The 24,035-nt window shown below is 46.8% G+C and overlaps 1 protein-coding gene across 4 annotated transcripts in view; it reads right to left on the reverse strand.

Moving 5' to 3' along the window:
- The window catches only part of Fgd3 (FYVE, RhoGEF and PH domain containing 3), a 59,805-nt gene extending 40,574 nt beyond the window's left edge, over positions 1-19,231 (reverse strand). For 2 of the 4 annotated variants that reach the window (XM_031358467.1, XM_031358473.1), the window contains exon 1: positions 7,735-7,800. The gene's annotated coding sequence lies outside the window, so the exon portion shown is untranslated. Of the gene's footprint in view, positions 1-7,452; positions 7,541-7,734; positions 7,801-18,715 lie in introns of those variants that run through there. The other 2 variants (XM_031358471.1, XM_031358469.1) reach the window with 2 other exon arrangements.
- Between the last annotated feature and the right edge of the window lie 4,804 nt (positions 19,232-24,035).

Genomic DNA, 24,035 nt, shown 5'->3' on the forward strand with positions numbered 1-24,035 from the left:
CCAGACCCACATAGAACCAGTCGTGATGGAAAAAAACCAAACCAAAACCTCAGTCAGTTGAAGGTGACTCATAGGAACATTGAAACATATTAGGCCTGTATCTAAGGATAATGACAGAATAACTGTAGGCAAGTCACTTTGGGTCCTTATTTGGCTTCTCCTTGGCTTAACTTGATGGCTTCACATTAAAAACCCACCAAATCTATATGAAGGAGCAAGCCCCAGGGTGCCCTAGTCATGGCCCAGTGGGATGACCAGCCCCCAGTGAGATTAATGCCACCTCATGAGTCAGAGGTGCCTGGGAAGGATGAGTGCTCATATTGGGCTCTCAGCCTAGGAAGGGCTCTAGTTCCTCATCTGATGAGAATACAGCGGGGTGCCTCATGTCTTGGAATTGGGGTGGGGGATCAAGTGGAACCTCAAATCAGGGCAGGGGCACGAGGCCAAGCTGAGTAAAGAAGACAGCACAGCATCTCTTTTCCCCTGAGACAGGGTCTTCCTTCCTATAATCCAAGCATGTTCCCAGTCTCCTCACGGCTGGGATTGCAAGCATAAGCCTCCACGCTCAGAGGGAGCAGCTTCTTTTGAGCCAAGGCTGGGGGGATGGGAGGGTTCTAGGAATTCATGCTAAGATGCCAACGCCTCAGAACACGTGAGTTTACTCCTTGTTAGGGAACCAGGATGAGTGTGGCCCACAGAGAGCTGAACCATGTAAGCAATATCCACCAGCCTGTTTTGAAGCCTCAGCACACAGCTTTGACCCCTGTGCCAAAGCCCTTTCTCCCCAGTCCTCCCCTACAATACCATGGCCCAACTGTGCAGCCTGTCACGTAGGGATGAGGCTAGGGAGAGTGGATGGTGGCATGAAGGACCATCTTGGTGGCCCTGAGACTATTACAGCTTCAGCATATGACTTTCGGTAAATGAGGGACTGGCTTCCTCATGGGTTACATTTCTAGGCCAAAGACACCACTCTGGATGAGAGATCCAGAGACAGAGGAAGGGGAAACATAGAGTTCCCTGCATACCCAAGAGGGTCAAGCTTCCAGAGGTTCCAGCAACAACCTTAGTCTCATAGGAAGGCCTGTGCAGACATCCTTTGCTCTCACCCCCAGCTAAGCCCTGAAGATCTCACTGAGTATATTAACAGCCTATTCCCCACAAACTGAATGCAGTTTGACTACTTTCATTATATTCAGTGTGTGTGTGTGTGTGTGTGTGTGTGTGTGTGTGTGTGTGTGTGTGTGTGATACTGGGGATGAAATCCAAGGCCTTGTGTATGCTAGGTTGTCATTTTACTTCTGTGGTATATCTCCAGCCAATATATCCATCTTTGGGGCAATGTGGCCCTTGTTATCACTGAGGTTTTGCATGTAGCATGGTCCTATTTGTATGCCTTATTACCTAGAAAATAAGGGCTACACTGGCCTTTTCTCAGAAGGGACACAGTGATGGTCCTACACAGATTCCTGAAGCCTGGGGCAGCATACAACAACCCCAGATTAGCCATTTTGTTCATTTTTGAAAGCCTTAATAGGCACATTCATCTAATGGGTTAGTTTCTGTCACCTGAAACAACTCTAGGCCACTGTGACTCACAGAGATCCCTACCCACTCACCTACAGCAGAACTCAGGGAGACAAAGCACTAAGCAGAGCAGCAATGTTGGTCTGAAGCTAGATTGACAGAGACTTGCGGATCCAGGAATGGATGAGGGTTGGCCATCAGGTCTGGTAAACATCAAGGCCAGAGCTACCTACTGCACAGGGCAGCTGTGTTGGGAAGTCAGATCTAGGAACTTTTTCTTGAGATCACCAGCTGGGAGATCACCCATCACCTGAATGCTGGGATTAAAGGTATGCCTTGCCACACCTAACTCGTTTAGTCTTAAAACAAAATTAAATTACTATTGTCTTTACGTATTTGTGTGTGTGTGTGTGTGTGTGTGTGTGTGTGTGTGTGTGTGTGAAGAGTCACAGCCAGCATGTGTCAGTTAGAGGACAACTTTGTGGAGCTGACTCTCCTCCTACTATAAGACTGTCGTAGTTTGTCAGTCTCCGCTGTAGGTGCCTTTACCTGTTGAGTCATCTTCCCATCTCACATTTAATCTTCTTACCTGAATGTGTACAATTGTTTATTGTATGCATAAGCGTGTGTGTATGCATGGGTGCATGTGTGTATTTGTGTACATGTGTGTGTGTGCCACAGTATGAGTGTGGAGGTCTGAGGACAACTTGAGGGTGTCTTCTCTCCTTCCACCGTGAACTTCCTGAGGAGAGAACTCAGGTCATCAGGCTTGGCAACACATGCCTTTACCTGCTGGTCCATCTTGCAGACCTGGAGAATTCCATTCTTTCTGTAAGTTCAAGCTGCCTTCATAACAAGCTCTTTGGCTCAGTATAGAATTCTCTCTCTATTTGGGATTATGTTTGGCAATTTCCATTGTAAAACACAATGAGGCAAGAGCAAGGACTTCATGGTAGCCTGAAATAGACACTGACTTCTCCACATTAATGTCTGCCCCAACCACCCTCCCAGACTCCCTTAATGCTGATATTCTCCCAGGAGCCCCTTCAGATGCTCTGCACAAACTTTTCCTCAGTAGGGAATAGGATTGCTCACCTCTGTTTTATCTGGCTCTCAAACAGGCTTTCCCTCTAAAAGACACCCATGACTCTCACATGTTCCCATGCTCCTCCCCTATTCAACCCCAACACCCAGCCCTCACCCAGGCTTTTCCTCCCTACACTCCGTTATCTTCCTCATCCTCTCCTTACTGGCATGCAATTAAAAGAGGAGCCTCATTTTATCACGTGACCCTCAGCTGGGCCCATGAAACTTGCTAGATATTTTGGGGAAACAAATAAATGGTGGAATTGGAAGCAACGAGCCACAGAATGTTTAGAATCCTGCTAATATGGCTACATCCACATGCAGAAATATGCTTTTACAACATGCAAACTTTGAAAACATAAAACTAAAATTGAGATCATGGAAGGTAGCATTCCATGATAAAGCAGTTCTTATTAGGCCAGGCCCATCACATCACCATGCAGGTGACAACTGAAACAGAACATGACTTAAGTGTCAGGAGTCATGACACAAACCCAAATGTCAGTATCTAAAAATCTGGGAGGGCTTTGGAAGTCAGTCATGAGCCAGAATACAGGGTCTGGGTTCTGCATATAGTAAATACTGGTTCCTCTACCCCACAGGACCTGAGTGTCCAAGTCATGTCACTTCACAGACCCAAGTCACCATGTTATTCAACTTCCCAAGATCTGAGTATTCAGTAACCTCAAAGGACCTGAGTAACCACACCCTCCACCTCTCAGGACCTAAGAAGACAGGCTATCTACTTAACAGGACATGGAATCAGGTCATTCCACCCTCATAGGACCTGAGTGTCAAGGCTAACCCACCTACAGGACCTGAGAGTCCATATCATTCCACCTTATAGAGCCTGATCGGAGCACCTCACAAGACCTGAGTGTCCACGTGAGGGGCAATAGTTACAAGGAACTTAACTATTTTCTATCAAAAGAACGGCCACAGGAATGTGACCTTTGCAATGTTGTTTTGTAATCTCCCCTACCTTTGAAACCGTTTTGTTTACTTAAGGCCCTTTCTCATTCCCAAAGCTTAATGGCCAGGGCAGAGGACCCCTTTTCTCATTTTATTAATCTTCTCTGCACTGAGTTTTTCCTCTCATTTTGTCTTAGTCCCTGGAGAATTTCACACAATGCATTTTGATCATAGACACCCCTCTCCCCCAACTCCTCCCATATCTACCTCCCACTCTCCATCCACCCAGCTTTGTATCTTCTTTCTATTTTAACCCACTAAGTTCAATTTGTTCTGCTCATATATTCGTGGATGTATGGCTTTCCACACACACCCACAGACAGACACACAAACACACACATACAGATACACACAGAGAGAGACAGAGACAGAGACACAGAGACAGACACAGAGTCACAGAATGGAGCTACCCTACAATGGGGTGACAATACCCCTACTGGAGACTACAGGCTATCAAGTTAAAAATGTAATGGTAGGAATGGGTTACTTCTTTTGAGAATGTTGGCCAATGAGACCCCCAAATACCTCCAAACACAGGCTAATGTTATTGGTTACTGTACAGAATATGATGGTAAGATCTGATTGCTGAACCTATCACATACTTGAGTCATAAAACATGTAGAAAAAGAAAAAGCTGGTACTGACCTGGAAGCTTAATCCCTACTGGCTCAATCTCATAGTGCTGGGAATTGCTAAGTTGCTACTAGAGGAGGAAAGTAACCATCAATCATGGTCAGCTGCACCCCGTGAACTAGAGCAATGACAGGCTCGGCAGGACATGCTCAATGTTGTAGTAGTGGCATGAACATCATGGGAATAACCAACTACTTTCTGATTGGATTTAAGGCCGATTCCATAAAATGAAACCCATACCTGCCATCATTATCAGTCAAGAACCTATCGCTAGACATGTCATAGGGCTTAGGAAAGAATCTACTACTATTATTTTGCCAAATAGATATTATAAAAAGCCGAATCCCGATGACTTACTAGACTCACAGATTAATTTGGGCTTCACCCCTTATCAGAGAATCTTCTACTTACATTAGGTGGCAATTAACATGGAGGCCCACAAACTTGCACCAAATTTTAAATATCAAGAAAGATTGTAAGGCTGAATCCCAGCCAGTGGAGAAAAGACACAGCACCCTTGCATCAGGATTAAAAACCTGTTCTGTGTGCTTGCCACCCAGATAAGCACCCATTTGCTTTGTCAACTGTCTATGTGTTCTCTGTGCAGTATTGATGAGGTCCTTGGACTCCAGAATTCGTTTCCATATAAATCACCCCATCTCACAGGACCTGAGTGTCCAGATCAGCTTGCTTTACAGGTCCTGAACATGTAAGTATTCCCCATTTCTAAGGGCTCAGAGATGGGCAATGATATTGTAGTAAGGGAAAGGCAGAAAGCATGGAGTTCCAAACCAGGCCATGTGGAGTATACTCTCCATGGTAGGGATCACAGGGGTAGGTGTTGGGGCGGGGAGAGGAAATCAAGTCTAATGCCAATCAATGTAGATGGCAGCCAGTGGGCCCAGCCCCATTTGAGGAATTTTTTGAGACAGGAGCTCATCAATCAGCTGTTTAAGGGAAAGTCAATATATGAGGCCCAGATGCCACAGAGACCACCTGCTAATGGTCATGGCAGAGGCTTCCTAGCACCTGGCTCAGAAAACCAGAAGGAAGAGCAGGTCAGACCTCAGGTCATGTGTCAGCCTCACTGTGGTGCAAGATATGCCACCAGGCTGCAGTCAGCTTGCCCTCAGTCTACCATGTTGCTGCCCCCCTTTTACACAGGATCTGCCCTATTGCATCCCTCCGCACCAGCCCAGATCTATCATAGCCAACCCCCACCCACCTAGAGATATCTGGGGTGCAGAGGATCCCGCACAACGATAGAAGTGGTTGCAGGAAGGTCGAAGGGCCTTCTCATTTCTCATTTCCTTCCTGGACTAGCTTGCTCCCTGCCCCATCTGTCCCCCTGACCAGAGGCAGGCAGAGACGGGCCACCACAGCAGTGACCAGCTTTGTCCATTCTTCTGTCCTTGTTCATTGTTTTGGGCACATGTCTGTCTCAGAGCCTCCTTGTAGTTGCTAGAACAGTCCACAAAGCCAGCATCATCTGGGTTTTATATCTGCCCAGTGCTGATTTGACTTCCTTCTCAGTTGCTTCACAATGGAGAAATCACAACTTCTGTCTGTAAGTGGAGGCTCACAGTCAGCTTACCCAGGGCCCAAAAGAAGGCGCAGTGCTTCGGAACCTTCCAGCACACGCATCAAGAACCCAAAGTCCCTGTTGTAACCCATGTAGCTGGCTTTCATCACTGAGCAGCAGGGCCAGGTGTCTCCCTCAGCACTGAGGCTTTTTGAAGATAAGCCCACTTCAGCACTAATCTCATAATGTGCTCTTGACCTCTGTATGCAGAGTTCAGTGTGGCTCTCAGGACCCTGCTCTAGAAACAGAAGTCAGCCTCCACTGCTACCCTGCAGGGGCAGAGATAGGCTGAGAAGCCTGTGGCAGCCCAGTTGAGACAAACCACTTCCTCCTGTCCTTGCAGGAGCTGACCCCACCCCCAAACGAAGCACACTGTGTGTTAACAGCTCAGAGAACTTCTGTGGGGACCATCAAGTCCATTCATAGACTTGGGGGGGGGTAGGGCTGGGATGAGCTAGCAAAGTGCTCTGTGCCTGTTTCATCTCTCACAAAAATGGGTGCTGGGGAGAGTCTCCGTGTAGAGAGCCAGGCCAATGAGAGAACCTGTCTACAAGCAAGATAGACAGGTCCTGGAGAAGAACATCTGAGATCACATCTCCGATGTAACATCAAAATAACATCAGAATAACATCTGGCTTACCCACACATGTCCCTGCCCCCTCACAAATGGCCAGCAATGATCACCTTAGGTGTTAAGAAGGACTAATCTATTTTATTTTTGTCTTTGTTCCCCCCACCCCCCAAGAGACAGAGTTTCTCTATGTAGCCCTGGCTGTTGTGGAACTTGTTCTGTAGACCAGGCTGGCCTGGAACTCACTCTGTAGACCAGGGTGGCCTGGAACTCAGAGGTCCACCTGCCTCTGCCTCCCAAACACTGGAATTAAAGGCGTGTGCCACCACCACCATCCGCAGTTAAGAAGGATCAATTTAAACTGAGGCAGAGCTGCATAAGCTCTAAACCTCAGTGTGGCTTAGCATCATTCCAATTCCACTTTACAGAAAGGGAAATTGAGGCAGAGTCTGAGAAGCTGTCCAAAGCCAAGTTCTGAGGCTCTACAACTGCTCATCACTCTGTTCCTGGCATTCATTCTCAGCAGGGTTTCCTCCCTAACCCCCGACAGCTGCTCATCCTCCCAGAAAAATGGAAACTGGCTTGTCATCCACAATGACAGTGACTCCTGCCTTCACTCCCTACAGGTCCCAGAGTCCGGCTTTTCAAATATGCCCTGCATCTCAGGCCTCTACCTACTCTGCAAGGCATATAGTGTCATAGTGTTATCATAGTGTTATCATAATCATATCATTCCATCGTGCTGCCATGAGTCTGCCCTAGGGCTGCCAGCCTCCTAAGGGGCTGTACCACTACCCAGAGCTGCCCAGGCAAAGCCTGGGGGTCCCAAGGAGTCCTGAGAGGGCTTAGCTTTCTTTCCTAGTGGTGCCCAGACTGTAGACTTGAGAAGATTCCAGGGCCACATGGAATGTGAAGGCCTATCCTCTACTCACTAATCACCTGGGACCACCTCTTCTGCTTAAGCAGAAAAAGACCTGCTTTCTCCCCACCACCAGGCACCATGCACGGGGTCAGTCTTGGATCTGTGCCCCCAACCTCCCAGAGGACACCATAGTCACTGACAGACTGTCCATATACTAACTTTGAGCTGTGCCCCATTTGAACTCTGTAGCTGCAGAAGCTTCTCGCGCTCGCCCACAGCAACTCTATCTTCTCGCCAGTGTGAGCCACTGAAAGACAACGGCATGAAAAGACACCGCTACCACGCCACAGCAACTTCCTGCCTCAAAAACATCTGTCTCCCTTGAATGGTTCCTGTTTGGTTTCTAGTAATCTCCCACCACCCTCCCCCACGAAGCCCCCTCACAACACAAGACAATATTGTGGGGTTCGGCAAAGATCCCAGGAGCCAATCTCCACTCACCCTTCTTCCAAGACCAGCCTGCATCTCTCCAGGGCTGAACTCATGCAAGAATAAAACCCAACTTCCTCTTTCTAAATTTTGCAATATTGGTCACAAAACAGTGGCACATTTGCATTTCCGTAGTGATGACGCAACGTGAGAGGAGGTTGGTCTGCTCGTTCTGAAGAGCCCAACTTCAAAAGCATAATCCTTTTACATGACCTGCTTCAACCACACCAGGCTCCTGGCTCTGAAGTAGCGGCCAGGGCTAAGCTTAAGTTTAACAAGTCGTTGAGTGAGGGTGCCTCTTGCATTGGTTTGGTGGGCTCCTCTGAGCAGACCTGAGATTGATGTTGTCTACCGGGAAGAAGATCCATCAGGGGGCAGGTGACCCAGGCCAGACAGACCTTGGTGACTACAGCAGGTTGGAAGGAGCACACTCCACCAGTGACATTGTTTCATGGTGACTCCAAGAGACCTGAGGGAACTTCTGGTGATCTGGCCTATGAGGACTGCCCCAGCAGGGCTAAGTTCTGCCTCTTCCAGGCAGCCCTTTGGGGAAAGCCCCCTCATTGTCTCAGGAAGTCAATAAATAATGGGGCAGAGGGTTACCCTAACATGCATGTAGGCTGCAAATTTGACTCCATTTCAGTAATGCTTTCTTAATCTATCCTAAATTTTGTGTTTGTTTTAGGTTTTGTTGAGACAGTCTCACCAAGTAGTCCAGGATGGCCTTGGATTCACCATGCTGTCCATACTCATTTGAATTTACACTGTTTCAGTCTTTCAAATGCTAGGATCACTATTATATACCACGGCATCAACTAATCTTAAATTCTGTGTGTGTGTGTGTGTGTGTGTGTGTGTGCAGGTGCACATACATGTGTATATTTGTGTTTGTGTGTGTGAGTGCATGCATATGGAGGCCAAAAGTCAAAGCTAAGTGTCTTCCTCAATTGCAGTCTACATTATTATTATTATTATTATTATTATTATTATTATTACTATTATTATTACTGCTATTATATTATTGTTGTTATTGTTATTATTATTATTTTGGTATTTATTGCTATTCACCCTAAGATTAATCAACATGAGACTAGCTTGGCTGGCCAGCAATCTCCCAGGGACCCTTCTATCTCTGCCTCCATCAGCCTTTTCCCATGGGTCCTGGGGATTGAACTCAGTTCCTCATGCTTAGACTGAACCAACTCCTCAATCCTCTAAACGCTTATTTTAATTAGCTAATATTTTCTGTGTATATGTATGTACATGTCTGTATGAATGTGCACATGCATGCATGAATGTATATGTACCTGTATACATTTGTGCCTGGTAGCCAGAGTACAAGCCCGGGCATCATTCCTCAGGTCCTGTCTAACCATTTTGCTTGTTTGTTTGGTTTTGTTTTGAAAGCAGGGTCTCTCACTGGACTGGAGCATCAAGTAAAACCTAGGCTGGCTGGCTCACAAGCCCTGGGGATCTGCTGTCTCTGCCTCCCCAATGTTGAGATTACAAACACTTACAGTACTCCCAGATGTTTTTATGTGGGCTTTGGGGAGTCAAACCCGGATCCTCATGCCTTCAAGGTAAACACTGTCCCCTTTCTGCAGTCTGAAGTGATGCAGAACTTCTCTGCACATTTCTTCAGACTTTGCTGGGCACTGTCAGGGAACACAAAGCTGCCCTATGCAAAAGTGATAGGCTAGAGCAGTCAAGAGCTCTAAGAGCTCCAACCTTAGCTCACAGGAGATGTGTCCTTGGCAGGATGGGACTGCTCAGATCCTCGGTTCTTCTTCCATAAAATGGAGAGGTGTGTGTGGTAGAGGCATTGTAAGGAATGAGGTCTAGCCCGGGCAAGTGCCTAAAGAATCTTAGTCCCTGCCTGATCTCCACGGCTATGCTGTCTATGCTTGGCCCAAAGCCCTTTGCTTCACTCCCTGAAGAGCCATGTCCCCTGAGGAGGCAGCCTTGGGCCACCCAGATGCTTCCAGCTCAGTCCAGGAAGCACAGCACCTGCAGTCCAGCACAGTGCAATTGTCCCTCTGCTGGCACATCCTGAGCCTGGAGGCCAGCAGTGGGATCCCATCGGGACTGGGACCAAGGCCAGCCAGGAACACAGAATCAGCTGAGGAAGTGAAGGTGAACCCTAGCCTGACAGGCCAGGTGGGAAGAACGGAGAGAAGAGCTTCGGAGCAGGTAGGGGAAGAAAGAAGAGAAAGAGCTCCTCCAGCTTAAAAACAAAACAAAAAAGCTTAAAAACAAAACAAAGGGCTGGGTGTGGTGGTACATGCTTTTAATCCTAGCACTCAGCACTCAGGAGGCAGAGGCAGGCTGATCTCTGTACATTCAAACCAACCTGGTCTACATATTCAGTTCACATCCTGATCAGCTCTTACATAGCCCTTTCCACTGTGGACGACCCATAAATATTAGTGTCCAATACGTCCTGCAGAGGTGATACAGGTGGCTTCCTAGGTCATACACAGTTTTTGGTCATATACATAGCACTAGTTTGTGTTGGGGCAGGGTATGATCACCTCCATGTTGGAAGGGTGTCCAGTCAGCCCTGGGGAGACACCTATGTGGAAGAAACTAAGACCCCAGCCAACAGCCAGCACCAACTTGCCCTGCCTGACTGACGGAATGGCCCACCTCGGAGGATGCTTATCCAGCCACCATCTGACTGTATCCAGAGCCAAGCCATACCCAAATTCCTGAGAAGTCAAATGAAGCAGAGCTAATAGATTCACTACTGCGTGTGTGTGTGTGTGTGTGTTTGTGTGTGTGTTTGTGTGTGTGTGCATGTGTGTGTGTGTGTGTGTGTGTGTGTGAGAGAGAGAGAGAGAGAGAGAGAGAGACAGACAGACAGAGACAGAGACAGAGACAGTCTAAGTATGTGCGTGTATTAAGGCATGTACATATGTGCACCTGTGTGTGCACAAATGTATGTACACATCCATATGTACACATGTACATGGAGGCTAGAGGCCAATATAGGGTATCTTCCTTTATTACTCTCAACCCAACCTTTTATGTTACACTTTGATTTATTTTGTGTGTTTGTGTGCAGGTGCACGTGTGCCATAGTGTGCAGGCAGAGGCCAGAAGACACTTTGCCGAGGTCGGTTTTCTACTTCCACAACGTGAGTCCTAGAGACCAAATTCAATTTGTCAGGCTTGAGAGGAGGTGGGCCTCCACTGAAACCCAAGGGTGTTTATATCAAGTGTCCTTCAAGGCTCCTTTCTGGGGGATGAGCTGCGCTGTAAAACTCTGGGACAAGGAGGAGGGGCCAGCCAAAGAGCCCAAGCATAAAAACATTTTGTCCCCCAAAACAGATAGAAGTCAGAGCGTTCTCAACAGGTCGCTATTGTTTATCATATGATGTAAACGTGCCTGTGGTGGGAAAGGGAAACCAGAAGTTCAGCCATGGAGAGGAACTCAACCATGAACTCCAGCTGACTGCCCCAACTTTTCCTGTCTGTGTCTGCTGGCTATCATGAGCACTGATTTGATGCCGCCATCTCTCAGTGTGTTGTTTCTTGTTCTTTTACTTGGAAGCCTCACCTGAGCAGACAACATTGGTCCTAACTCTGTCTGTCTATGTAAACTCCAGCTGACTTCCTCGTGAGCTATTATTCCCAGCTGATTTCTGCTGAATGTTTTGAACACCCAATTAAATATCATCTATCTATCTATCTATCTATCTATCTATCTATCTATCTATCTATCTATCATCCATTTACTCCCTATCATCTATTATCTATCTATCTATCTATCTATCTATCTATCTATCTATCTATCTATCTATCTATCATCTATCTATCTATCATCCATTTACTCTCTATCACCTATTTTCTATCTATCCTCTATTTACTCTCTATCATCTATTATCTATCTTTGTATCATCTATCTATCTATCTATCATCCATTTACTCTCTATCATCTATTATCTATCTATCTATCATCTATCTCTTGCTATTTTACTTTGGCTTGAAATATGCTTACTATACTCACTCACTGAAAACCCAAAGTATACCTATCATGTCGATCATTTTCCAGACCATACAAAACATCCTGGAGCCACATTATTTTTTGAGACAGGGTCTGGCACTGATCCTGGAACTCACTTTTTCAGCTGGCCAATGAGCTCCAGGGACCCACCTGTCTCATTACCTCACTGGGAATTACACTGGAGTTACAGATGTGGACCACCCAACCTGGCTTTTATGTGGCATCCTAGTCACACACTGAGTCAGCTCCTAACCCTTACTACCGTTTTAAGCCACTAAGTTCTGGGTGATTTGTTAGGCAGCAGTGGATCCATTATACAATATTTTTATCAGGAAAAGAGCAAGGAAGTGTCCTAAGGTAGAAGAGTTCTCTGGGAAGTAAAATATGGATGTCCATATTCCATCTTTTCTAATTATTTCAGCCTGGAGTACATACGACCAATTGCTCAATAGATCCACAGCACCAAAGTGTTAGCTGTGTGTCCCCGAGACAGAGTACCTGACAGAAACAACATGGTGGGGTTGGGGGCGCCTATCTGGGCCAAAGGTTTCAAGGGACACAGTCATCAGTCCATGATCTCAGTAGGAATGTGTCAGAATGCGTCCTATAGTGGCTGAGCAGGAAGCAGAGAGATTGTGACTGTAGGGAGCGCCAAGGGTAATACACCTCCAAGGGATGCTCCAAGTGACCAAACTACTTCCTCCTCCTTGCTCCCACCTCCTAAAGGTTTACAGTCTCCCTAAAAACCCCACCAGGTAGGAAATAGGAATGTTAACACGAACTAGCTGTGCATGGTGGTGCATGCCTGTAATCCCATTACTATAGAAGTAAAGAAAGCAAGGCAAGTTCAAGGCCATCCTTGGCTACATATTGAGTTTGAGGTCAGCCTGGACTACATGGGACTCTGTCTCAAAGATTGAAACAAGCACATGAACTTGTGAGAGACATCTCAGAGTCAAAGCGTAACACCATGGAAATGAAGGCCCTTATGCTACCCAATCCTAAGGACCCTGAATAACTTCATAGAGTCAGAAGCTCCTGGAGGAAGGCCACATGCCCTCCAGACTTCCCTCAGCTGTCCCTCCAGAGGGGTTTTCCTCTTCTTACACACAGCTCACAGCACAGGAGGCCACTCCCAGGAGGAAGGACTCCTTTCCTGGGCCCCTATTCTGTCTATGAGATTCCCCAGCCCTACTTACTAGGAAGGCTAATGATGACCTGTCGGGGGTTGGGGAGCAACAAAGCAGAAGGTGGAGACCCTCCTGTTACTTCCAATAGGCTTGAGCAGGGAGCATCTTCATGTGTATGTGTGTGTGCATGTCCATATGTGTGTGGGTACATACATGTGCATATGCATATGGAGGCCGGAGGTCAACCTTAAGTGTCATTCCTTAGGTGCTGAATGCCTTTTCTCCTTCCTCTTTTTCTGACACAAAGTCTTGCTGTGTAGTCCAGATTGCCTGGAATTCTCTATGTAGACCTTAAACTTACAGAAATCCATGTGCTTCTGTCCCCAGCCCTCTGAGTTCTGGGATTGAAGGTATGTGCCCAGATCACCTTTTGTGTTTTGACACAGTCTCTCACTGGCTTAGAATTTGTCAAGTTCGCAAGGTCAGTCAATGGCCAGTGAACCCTAAAGATCCTTCACCTTTCTATCACTGGGATTACAAGGTGATGATGTCATGTCCACTTGTGTGTGTGTGTGTGTGTGTGGTGTTGTATGTGTTTATGTGGTATGTGTCTTAGTCAGGGTTTCCATTGCTGTGAAGAGACACCATGACCAAGGCACCTCTTACAAAGGACAACATTTAATTGGGGCTGGGTTATAGGTTCTGAAGTTCAGTCCATTATCATCAAGGAGGGAAGCATGGCAGCATCCAGGCAGGCATGCTGCTAGAGGAGGAACTGAGAGTTCTACATCTTGTTCCAACTGTAACCAGAAGAGGACTGTCTGCCAGGAAGCTAGGAGGAGGGTCCCAAAGCCCACCCCCACAATGACACATTTCCTCCAATAAGGTCACAGGTTATAATAGTGCCACTTATGCACACACATGTATGGAGGAGCCATCTGTCAACATTAGATATGTTCCTCAATTCATGTGTATGAATGTTTTGCTTGTATGTCTGTCTGTCTGTCTGTATGTATGTGCGTGCACTATGTATGTGCATGCAGTGCCCTCAGAGACCAGAAGAAGGTGTTAGACCTCCTCAAACTGGAGTTATAGATGATTATGAGCTATCATGTGGGGTTGGGAACAAAACCCTAGTCCTCTGGAAGAGCATCAAATGCTCTTAACCACTGAGCCATGTCTCTAGACCCTATCTTTACCATCACCCGTCCCCAAGACTGAGTCACTCACTAAACTTGGACCTCATCATCTGGCCTAGGCTGGCTGCCCAATGAGCTTCCATGTATCTACATGTCTCCTTCCCCCAACACTGGAGTTACAGACACATGCTGCCACATGTGGCTTTTACATGTGTGTTAGGGGTCTAAGCTCAAGCCCTCATAGTTGAATGACAGGCACTTTACCCACTGAGCCATGTCCCCAGCTCATGGACAACTTCTTTTACGTAAGGTCTGAGGACTGAACTCAGGTCCTCGCACTTGCAAGGTAAGCACTTTGCAGCCTGAGACATCTTCCCAGGCCTCACCATGGTCAGCTTCCAGGACCAACAGCTAAACATCCACAGAATGAAAGTGTAGACTGGAAGACCTAAGCCTCCGGGGGGCTGTCTGTGCAGCTGTGTTGGGGTGATGAGTTTTCAGTCACTTTTGTTTTCTTCTCAAAGTTCCTCAATAGCTCATAAAATTTACAGAGATTATTCACAATATTTTTAATCAAGAGAAAAGAGAGAATCCATTTAAAAATAAGAGCATAAAACTTCTGGCTGCTCATTCAAGACTTCTAGCCCAAAGCTCTTGCACAACGAGAGCCAGTTGTCTCAGTGCCTGTTTATGTATGGAAATTTTAATTCCTACCTCACTACCCCTAAATTTCTCTAAGGAAAAAATGTAGCTAAGAAACCAAGAATGGAGGGAGGCTGAGTGTGAGTGCCTTCCCTGAAAACATTTTTTTTTTTTCCAGAAAGCTTTCCGGGTCATATTATACTCCAATGGGCTTCAGGTCAGGAGTGAACAATGTTTCCCAATCTGACATGATTTTGCCTGTGTTGCCTTCTTGTCTTGGGAAGTGGTCACAGGCTGCTCAAAACTGTGTGTAAAGGTCTGCTGCGTGTGAGGTCAAGCTCACTGGCCTTGGATGGGCCCTTTACTCTAACTAGGTCATACATGTGCAACGCTGGGCACAGAGGAGCTAATTAGACTCTTCTTTACCTCTTGATCTTAAAAAGAAAAAAAAAAGGCTTTTAAAAATATTTGACAGTTTAGTCATCTTAGCCCACAGAGCATTTAGCACTGAACTGAAGAGGCAATACCAGCTCAGTGAGATGGCATTATGAGGGCTTTCCAGACAGAGGACATAATTACAGGGTGACTCTGGCAGTCACTCCAATCACATTTGAGCCTCAAGTGGAAAAGTGAAAGCAACTGTTTTTCCCTACCTATAACAAAAGGCTCTGATGTGTTTGCCCTTCATGTGAAGTCTACAACTGGTGCCCCACACACACCCTTTACACTTTAAGAAAGAAGGCATCGATATATTAACAGAGAGTGATCCATAAAACATAAGGCATAAAAGGGGGTGGCCACGCCCCTACTCCATCAGCCTTGAATAGACCATAATTCAGGCGTTGTTCCTGTGCAGCTGCACAGCATCAGCCAGGAATATACTCCGAAGCCTGAGCTGACTCCGGAACCTGTCTCTGCTCTTGGTATCTAATTCAGACATTTAATCCTGCCAGATGGTTATCTTTACCACCATTTGGACCCAATCTTTACTCCTCAGTCCTTATGACCTGCTCCTTCATAAGCAAAATGTACTCATGGTTCAATAGCAAGTGTGTACTTAAAGGGTTGATTTTACCAGGATGAGGCTGAGCTGAAAAGCTGGGAGTGTGAATAACGGGAAAGAAAGGAGCTGTTAGTAACTAAGGATGCCCAAAGCAGTGCCATACAAGCTATCTAGAAAGAGGGAGATGGGGAGAGAGAAGGAAAGAAGGGAGGGCCGGGCAGTGGTGGCATACGCCTTTAATCCCAGCACTTGGGAGGCAGAGGGAGGTGGATTTCTGAGTTCGAGGCCAGCCTGGTCTACAGAGTGAGTTCCAGGACAGCCAGGGCTACACAGAGAAACCCTGTCTCAAAAAACAAAACAAAGAAGAAAGAGGAGGAAGAGGAGGAGGAGGAGGAGGAGGAAGAGGAAGAAGAAGGGAGGGATGGAAGGAGAAAGAAAGGAATGGAGAACAGATTCTATAGAAAGGAATGGAGAACAGATTCTATAGAAAGGAATGGAGAACAGATTCTATAGAAAGGAATGGAGAACAGATTCTATCGGTTAGTTTTATAGCTGGTCAGCAATTGGTTCGTTAAGCCCCTAAAACAGGCACGGGGTTCCTTGGACATGGAAGATTAAAAGTTCCTCAGCTGGGCTGGGGATGGAGCTCAGTCGGTACAGTTGGTACGGTGTTTACCCAGCACACATCAAGCACTGTATAAACTGGGTATGATTATATGCACATGAAATCCCTGCTCTTGAGAGTTGGAGACAGGAGGATCATTGGCTACAAAGCAAGTTTGAGAACAGCCAAAACTCCACAACACTGACACAGAATTCCTCAGAAGGATGTGGGAAGGTGGTTGCTAACATACTCATTGGTCCACACAGAACTGTGACAGACTCAGGCGGCTGCACCTTTGCAGAGGACTGGGATAGGCACCAGGTCCTGGTCTAAACAGGGCAGCATCCATCTCTTCCCTCTTCCTGAACACATCTCTGCAAGCAAGTTTCTTACCTCTCACCCAGATCATTGGCCACAAAAACACATATGGGGCCTCAGATGTTGGTTGGGAATGTTGGCCTAAGTCTGTCTCTCATAGTCCCAGTGTTACATCCCTCCCCCTGGAAACACTGTAAGCCCATGCATTGATCTGAAGCTGCAAGTATAAACTGACACTGAATCCACCAACTTAGTAAATGGACACCTACTCGTACGGTCTCCCCCAGACCTGAAGTTGGGGAGCTTTTCACAGAGCCAGCTGCCAGCCACTTAGGGTACAAATCTACCCTTGGCTCTTCCTCGCCACAGAAAGCTGCCAGCAGGTGACACGCGCTCTTATTACAGTGGGTGCTCTGACCCCTAGGTCACACGTACAGAACCCACTCTTCTGGAGCAGTCAGTGCAGACCAACAACAGGCTAAGAGTCCTGAGGTGACCCAGGGATCTCATCAAGAGCCTGAGAGATAAGCCCTCACTTCAAAGACAAGGAAACTAAGGTTTCTTTCTCAAGCCTGAGCTCTGAATCCAGGAGCCCAAGGATAAAGAGATGCCCTTGGGGCCCAGCTCAACCCTGGAGCAGATGGATTGGGAATCAGTTCCCGAGATCTGGATAAGCAAGGCCAGGACCGTGGTTTTCAGGCCTCAATGCTAGATACTCTTCAGTGGGCCACACCCTCCCTGCCCCTGCACAAGGTCCAGGAAGGAAGAGCCATAAGCTTGTGGCTAAGATCAGCTGGGTTCACCACTGCTCAGGTACTTAGCTTCTGTGTATAAGATATAGCCCATAACAACAACCTGCTCAAAGCCTTAGTTTACCAAACTGAACCCTTTCCCACCACATAGCCCCTACTCACCCAGATAAACACACATTGTTTCCACCTCAAGCTAATTTCAGCCAACAATGCCTGTGTTTTCAGTTGTTCTGGGAAAACAAGCTCTTTCTAGCTGCCTTAAATTACAGGTTGGTATGGAACCATGGCTCTCAGCGGTCCTAATACACCTAGGACCTCTTAAATACGGCTCCTCATGCAATAGTCACCTCCAACCATAAAATTATTTTCACTGCTACTTCATCACTGTAACTTTGCTATTGTTATAAATCATAATGCAAATATTTGATGGGAAGATGGTCTTAGGCAACCCCTGTGAAAGGTCCTTCAACCTTCAAAGGGGTTTCAGCCCACAGGTTGCGAACGGCTGATATAGTGCCTAAGACTCATACAGCTGAACTGGATGCTGTAGGGTGTGTCTGTAATCCCAGTACTTGGAAGGTAGAGGATTAAGAATTCCAACTCAACTACATACAAGTGTGAGGCTAGCCTAGATGACATGAGACTCTTTTGTCTCATAAAAACAAGAAAGAGAAGAGGAAGGGAGGAAGGGAGAGATGGAAGGAGGAGCGAGGGAGGGCAGGGGAGGGGAGGAAAGGAAAGGATTCGTGAGTGTGCCTGTGACACCCTAGAGTAACCAGGGGCCTGCAGACAAGGCCATACTGCATGGCCCTTTTATAAAGTTTTCCCCTTGTTCACCTAAAGACCAAGTTTCTTTCATTGATCCTCCAATTCCCCACAGAAAAGCCAAAGGCCCCCTTTTTCTCCTGGTTTATTTTCACTTTCATTAGAGTGACTTTCAGACAGGACAGCAGTAGAAACGCTAACAAAAAGGAAAGGGGTTAAAGGAAAGGGGTTAAAAAGACACTTGTCACCTGACATGAGGTCCCACAGTCCTGGGGGTCTTGTAGGCAATATTATATTATTTAAGCACACCATTTTCCCTCCCTATCCATTTGAAAACAAAATTGGAAAAGTGGGCCAAGGGTGAAGAAATTGCACCCAAACCTACTATATATTGTTAATAAACACCTAGATAATTCTGTGTAGGAGCTTGGGACCCCAGAATTCGAATAGACAGCCACAGTGACCTCCTAACAGCTTATTCCGGAGAAGGCAGTAGGTTGATTAAAACCCTCTTCAAATTACACATCCTCCTCTTCCTCAGAAAAAGTCTTGCCAGCTCCACCCCCTTGGAAATCAGTCACATAGACAGACCCCAGCCCAGGTCCCAAAGCCACTTGAAATTCAGGGTACTTACTGACTTCCTTTGGGAATGAGAGTCATTTTAAAACAAACAAGAGAAATTCGTGCCTTCCGTAGCCCCGGAGTAGGCAACCTTGGAGGCTGGCACACTTTCAGAGGGACAGCTTCCGGAGATCAGCTGGGTCCCGGAGGGCAGGAAACTGGGGGGTGGGGGGTCTCCTCAGAGATGTCAAGAGCTGAGCTGTTCTTCCAGGCCCTGATCAGCCCCTCCTGGGGTCCTGTGGGTGGTCCTGTCTCCTTGGCAGCGCCCTTGTCTTCCGCTGGCCACAGCTGCAGAGACTGAGCCCTCACAAAGCCAGCACGTGGAGAGCTGGGGAGGCAGGCAGGCGGGGCTCAGCCTGGGATGCCACAGACTGGTCCCCATAGCAACACGGCAAGGAGCTAGGCTGGTGGTATTGGAGCTGGTGGTGAGTGGGGCCAATGGCCCCTGGGGAGCAGGAATCCAGGTGGCTTTGGGCTCCAAGAGGGCGCAGGAGGGAAAAGCTTCTTACTTTTCTCGACATCATCATGCTTGTGTCACTTCTGACAGACTCTCGGGGTCCTGAGGCTGTAGGGACCTTTAAACACTCTTAATACAACAAAGAACCCCTTTTCATGGTGTGGGGACACTTTACTCTGTGTTTAGGGAAGCTATAGTGAAATTGTACACTTTCTTGAGGAGATCTTTATATAGATACTGTGCCAGAGTGTATATACATGTGCAGTGAAAGAGTGGGTGATATGCACACCGTGTGGTATGTAGGGAACATCTCATGTATGCCTGTTTGGCATGCATGTGACATGTATCTATCTGTGGTATAGGTGTGTAGTGTATGTATACGGTGTTGTGTTTTGGACAGTCTACACGGTGGTGTCTGCTTGTTATAAATGGGGAAGCTAGAATAAACCTGAGGCATCCCACAGTCCTGAGTGCCCACCAGCTGACCAGAAGTCATGAAGCAGTATCTCTGGGTGGCCAGTCCTGTCCAACTAAACATCTGCCTCCAAGTCTAGAACTTCTAGGGTTTTTTTCATTTGTCCGTATGCCTACCATCTGCGTTACACATCTGGAATTCATTACAACAAGGCCAAAGTCCCACAGATGTCCCTGAATGTCAGTGATAGGACAGAAAGTCAGCCACTTGTATATCTAAGATGCTACTTGTAAAATTAAAATTAGGTGCAAGGAAGAGAAGCTGTTCTAAAGAAAAAGTTTGTCCCTTCAAGGAGCATCCGGGGGGCTGGCACTTGTTCCACCTCTCTGTGGAGATATCTGATTGATCTTGATGCTGGAGGAGCCCGTGTCTCTGATGCAAAGTCCAACTCACAGTCATTGTCTAGGTAATTTTGGTGAGTATCTGTATATACTTTGTATTCTTTAACCAGGATCTACCCTACTTGTAGACAGTTTTTGTGATGTTGATTCCTGTGTTCCCACTACTGAAAGAACCTTTCTACCCAGTCCTGGTCCCTGGTCTGTTCTTTCCTAGGCCTTCTCCACTTTTCCCCCCATTCAAACCCAGACAGGGGATGGAAATGGGTGGAAACCAGTAATGGGGAACTTCTTTTTCCCCAGGATGCCAGGTTCTCTTCTCCAGCCCCGAACCACAGGCCCACCCAGCCTCAGCTGGCAACCAGGATGATGACCACAAAGAGTGACTCATTTTTACATGGCCACACGGCTCTTTTAAAGAGGGATGGCGAACTTTTTGCCAGCCTAAAATACCTCACCCTACCAGAGCATGCAGACCTATGCCTCTCCAGGTCGTGTTCTGTTCGTTTAGAGGCTTATTTAGCTAATTGTTTTTATTTTTTTGAGACACGTACTCGATATGTAGCTGAGGACGACCTTAAATTTCAGTGCTTCTGCTTCCACCCCTAAGTACTGGGGCTATAGGTATGTGCCACAGTATCTAGTTTATGTGATGCTGGGGATCCAGCTCTAGGATCTCCGCATCCTTAGGCAGACACTGGACTACACCCTCACATCCAGATCCAGATTCCTTGTTCTTTTTTTTCTTTTTAAATTTATTTGCATCTTCTGTCTTCAGGCACACCAGAAGGTGGCATCAGATGCCCATTACAGATGGTTGGGAGCCACCATGTGGTTACTGGGAATTGAACTCAGGACCTCTGGAAGAGCAGTCAGTGCTCTTAACGCTGAGCCATCTCTCCAGCCCCAGATCCTTTGTTCTTTATGACCACATTTCTGATTTTTTCCTGAGTGTTATGTTAGGGAAGGGCAAACAGTGATCTGATGACTTGTACCCCAATCTCAGAGCTGTAGTTGCCCACAAAGTGGTGGGGTTTCCTTGTGTGTGACCCTGCAGTGTTAAGCATGAAAGACTACGATCAGGGAAGTGCTTGCCCCCCTGAAAATGCTTACCTCTCAACCCTTCCCCCTGGAGGCAGCTCTGGCTTTGAAGCTGTAATGTCCCTATCTGGCCTCAGCTATGTTGGGAAAATCCCTGAAAATAACAGCATTGCCTTGAGGTCTGAGATGAACGTCTTTGTCTCCTGAGGAGCTCTTCATTTCTGAGGCACTGCATGTCATGTGGTCACCAAAATAACCAGAGGGTGACACAGCAACACAGGGAGTCACTCAGAATAGGCAGGGTGGCAGAGCTGTGGTTAGCACTTAGAAAAAAAAACAGTCTCTGGAAATGTGGGGCAGGCAGAACACATGGGGGGCAGGGCAATGGGAAACGCTCTCTCTTTTTCCTCCAGCTGTGATGACAAATAAAATATGGATGGAAGGGAATTTCCTTTGTTTCTGGAACGTTCATTTTGATATGTTCTTTGAACATTCATTTGATCATCAATGGCTTTATTTAGTTGCCCAAATTCAGATCCTTTGACACCATACTAACACATCTCTCCAGAAAATAAAAAATGGCTGCTGGGATGTAGCTCAGTTGGTAGAGTGCTTAAGACCTGGGTTTGAACTCCAATACTACACACGACAGGAATGTTGGCACATTGGTGGAGACACCAGGATCAGAAGTTGGAGATCATTCTTGGCTAAGCCTTCATGGGACCCAGTGTCAAAAATAAGAAAAAAGCCTGCTTTGAGATTCCTAAAAGAAGATGGGGGAGGGGAGGGGACAGGCAACACAGCAAGGTCTCTTTTCAAAACTCACTCCAAATTCTACTCCCCAAAAGAAGCTCCCAGTGGTTCTAACCACATGTCACACAGAACTCCTCTCCTCTCCCCTCCCCCCCAGCCCCCCAGAGGATCGGAGCCTATAGTAGACTTTTAGTTCAGAATCTAAATTTGAAGTTTAAGGAGTGTGGGTTTCCCTGTGGACACAGAAAAATGTGGGTCATGTTTTAACTCTGAGCTTCATCTGCAGGGTTTGAAGAGACCTCAGCAGCTGGCCATGCCTGTGGGGCATTTCTCCTTTGCTACAGAAGGGCAAGAAGGCTAAAGAGCCCTGTGTACAGAGAGCTGGCACATCCTCTTTCTTTCCTTCCTTTTTCTCTCTCCTCCTCCTCTTCTCTATTATTATTCCCCTTCCCCCTTCTTGTTCCTCTTCTTCCTTCTTTTTCTTCCCTTCCTTTTTCCTGTGAGTATGAGTGTGTGTGTGTGTGTGTGTGTGTGTGTGTGTGTGTGTATGTGTGTTTGCACAGGCACACACATACCACAGTGTACACATAGAGATCAGAGAACAACTTTTAGGGCATCAGTTCTCACCTTTCTCCTTGTTTGAGACAGGGTCTCCCTCGTTTCTACTTCTGGGTTGTAAACTGCAGGGACAACTAGCCCTTGAGTTTCCAGGTCCCTTTCCTAGCTCAGCCTTCCATCTCCACATGAGTGCTAGGATTACAGATGTGAGGGCCTGGTGTACACAAAATATTCACAGTGATCAATCAGGTAAGCAACTATTTGATTTTTATTCAATATATATAGCAATATTTTTTTATTTGCTCTCTCATACAGAACGCAAATTCTGGATTTTTTTTTCTTAAATGTAGCTCAGGATCTTACTGCCTAGGCCTCTTGAGTAATGACATTCAAGCTATATACCATCTTGCCTACCCCACTTCTGTTTTGCGTGTATTTTCCTCTCCAGGATATTGATCATTCCATCTTGTGTTGGCACAGGCTGACGCTGTGGCTGAGAGGTAGGATGCCATTTCTGGCCTGTGAGCCTGGGTGGGTCTGATACATTATATGTCTCAGGGTTGTGTCCCAGTGCTGAAGGTTGGTCCCGGCTCAACAGATTAGCTTGGGAGGAGTTAGTGTTACCACTCTTTCTCCTCTGAATCAGAGCCACAGGTGGTCACCAAGGGTGAGGACCCAAGTTGAGTGTGCTAGGCAACCTAACCCCTAGGTCCTATTTGTCTTGTAAAATGTTACAAGCATAGGCAAACGCTACAAAGAAAATAGTTATAGCTCAGTTGATAGAGTATTTATCCAGTATACACAAAGCCCTGAGTTCCATCCCAGGCACCAAGTAAACCAGGCATAGTGGTAACCCCAGCTACTGGGAGGTAGAGAGAGGAGAATTGGGAATTCAAGGTCACCCCCAGCTGCATGAGTTTGAGGCCAACCTGTCTCAGACGGAAGTGAGCAAGAAATTCTGGCAGATAGCTTAATGAGTAAAGGTACTTAACGCACAAGCCCGATGAGCTGAGTCTCCAGAACCTACGTAAAAAGCTAGATGTGGTAGCACAATCTGAAGTACAAATGCCTTGTGGTATGGAGAGCATGCGTGCCAATGCAGAAACCAACAGCCGAAGGGTAAGGAAGCAAGAACTGCAGAGAAGGCAAATTGAAGAAGGTGGTTTCCTCTGAGGAAGAAGGGAGAGGCTGGGGCTGGAGAGAGTACATTGCAGGGAACTGCGGATTTCAAAATGACATTGTTCTTAAAGCCTGCAATATAAATGACTCAGTGTTGGGGGGACAGAGAGAGAGAGAGAGAAAGAGAGAGAAAGAGAGAGAGAGAGAGAGAGAGAGAGAGAGAGAGGGAGAGAGAGGGAGGGAGAACAAACAAACACTTCCAACACAGGCCCTAAATTTTCCATTATAGAGTGTTTTTGTGTGTCTCCAGGCCTTTTTCCCCTTAAGACTTCTACCCAGAATAAGACCTAGACAATGGGGTTTGTTTGCTTGTTTGTTTGTTTCCTTAAGTTTCCCTTTGGTGAAACAAAGAAACAAAGAAACAAATAGAAAGGTCATTCCCTGGCTCTTAGTGGAGCATCAGTGGCCAACACTCTGGAGCCTTGGCCCATGAGCCTGGATATCTGATGTCTGCAAGGGTTGTTTTTGGAGACGACACCATTCTCCTAGAATCTCACACCCTTCTTGGTCAAACTCCAAAGAAGGTGTCCCC

Source organism: Mastomys coucha, unplaced genomic scaffold (assembly GCF_008632895.1).
Source record: "Mastomys coucha isolate ucsf_1 unplaced genomic scaffold, UCSF_Mcou_1 pScaffold7, whole genome shotgun sequence".
Classification (NCBI taxonomy): domain Eukaryota; kingdom Metazoa; phylum Chordata; class Mammalia; order Rodentia; family Muridae; genus Mastomys; species Mastomys coucha.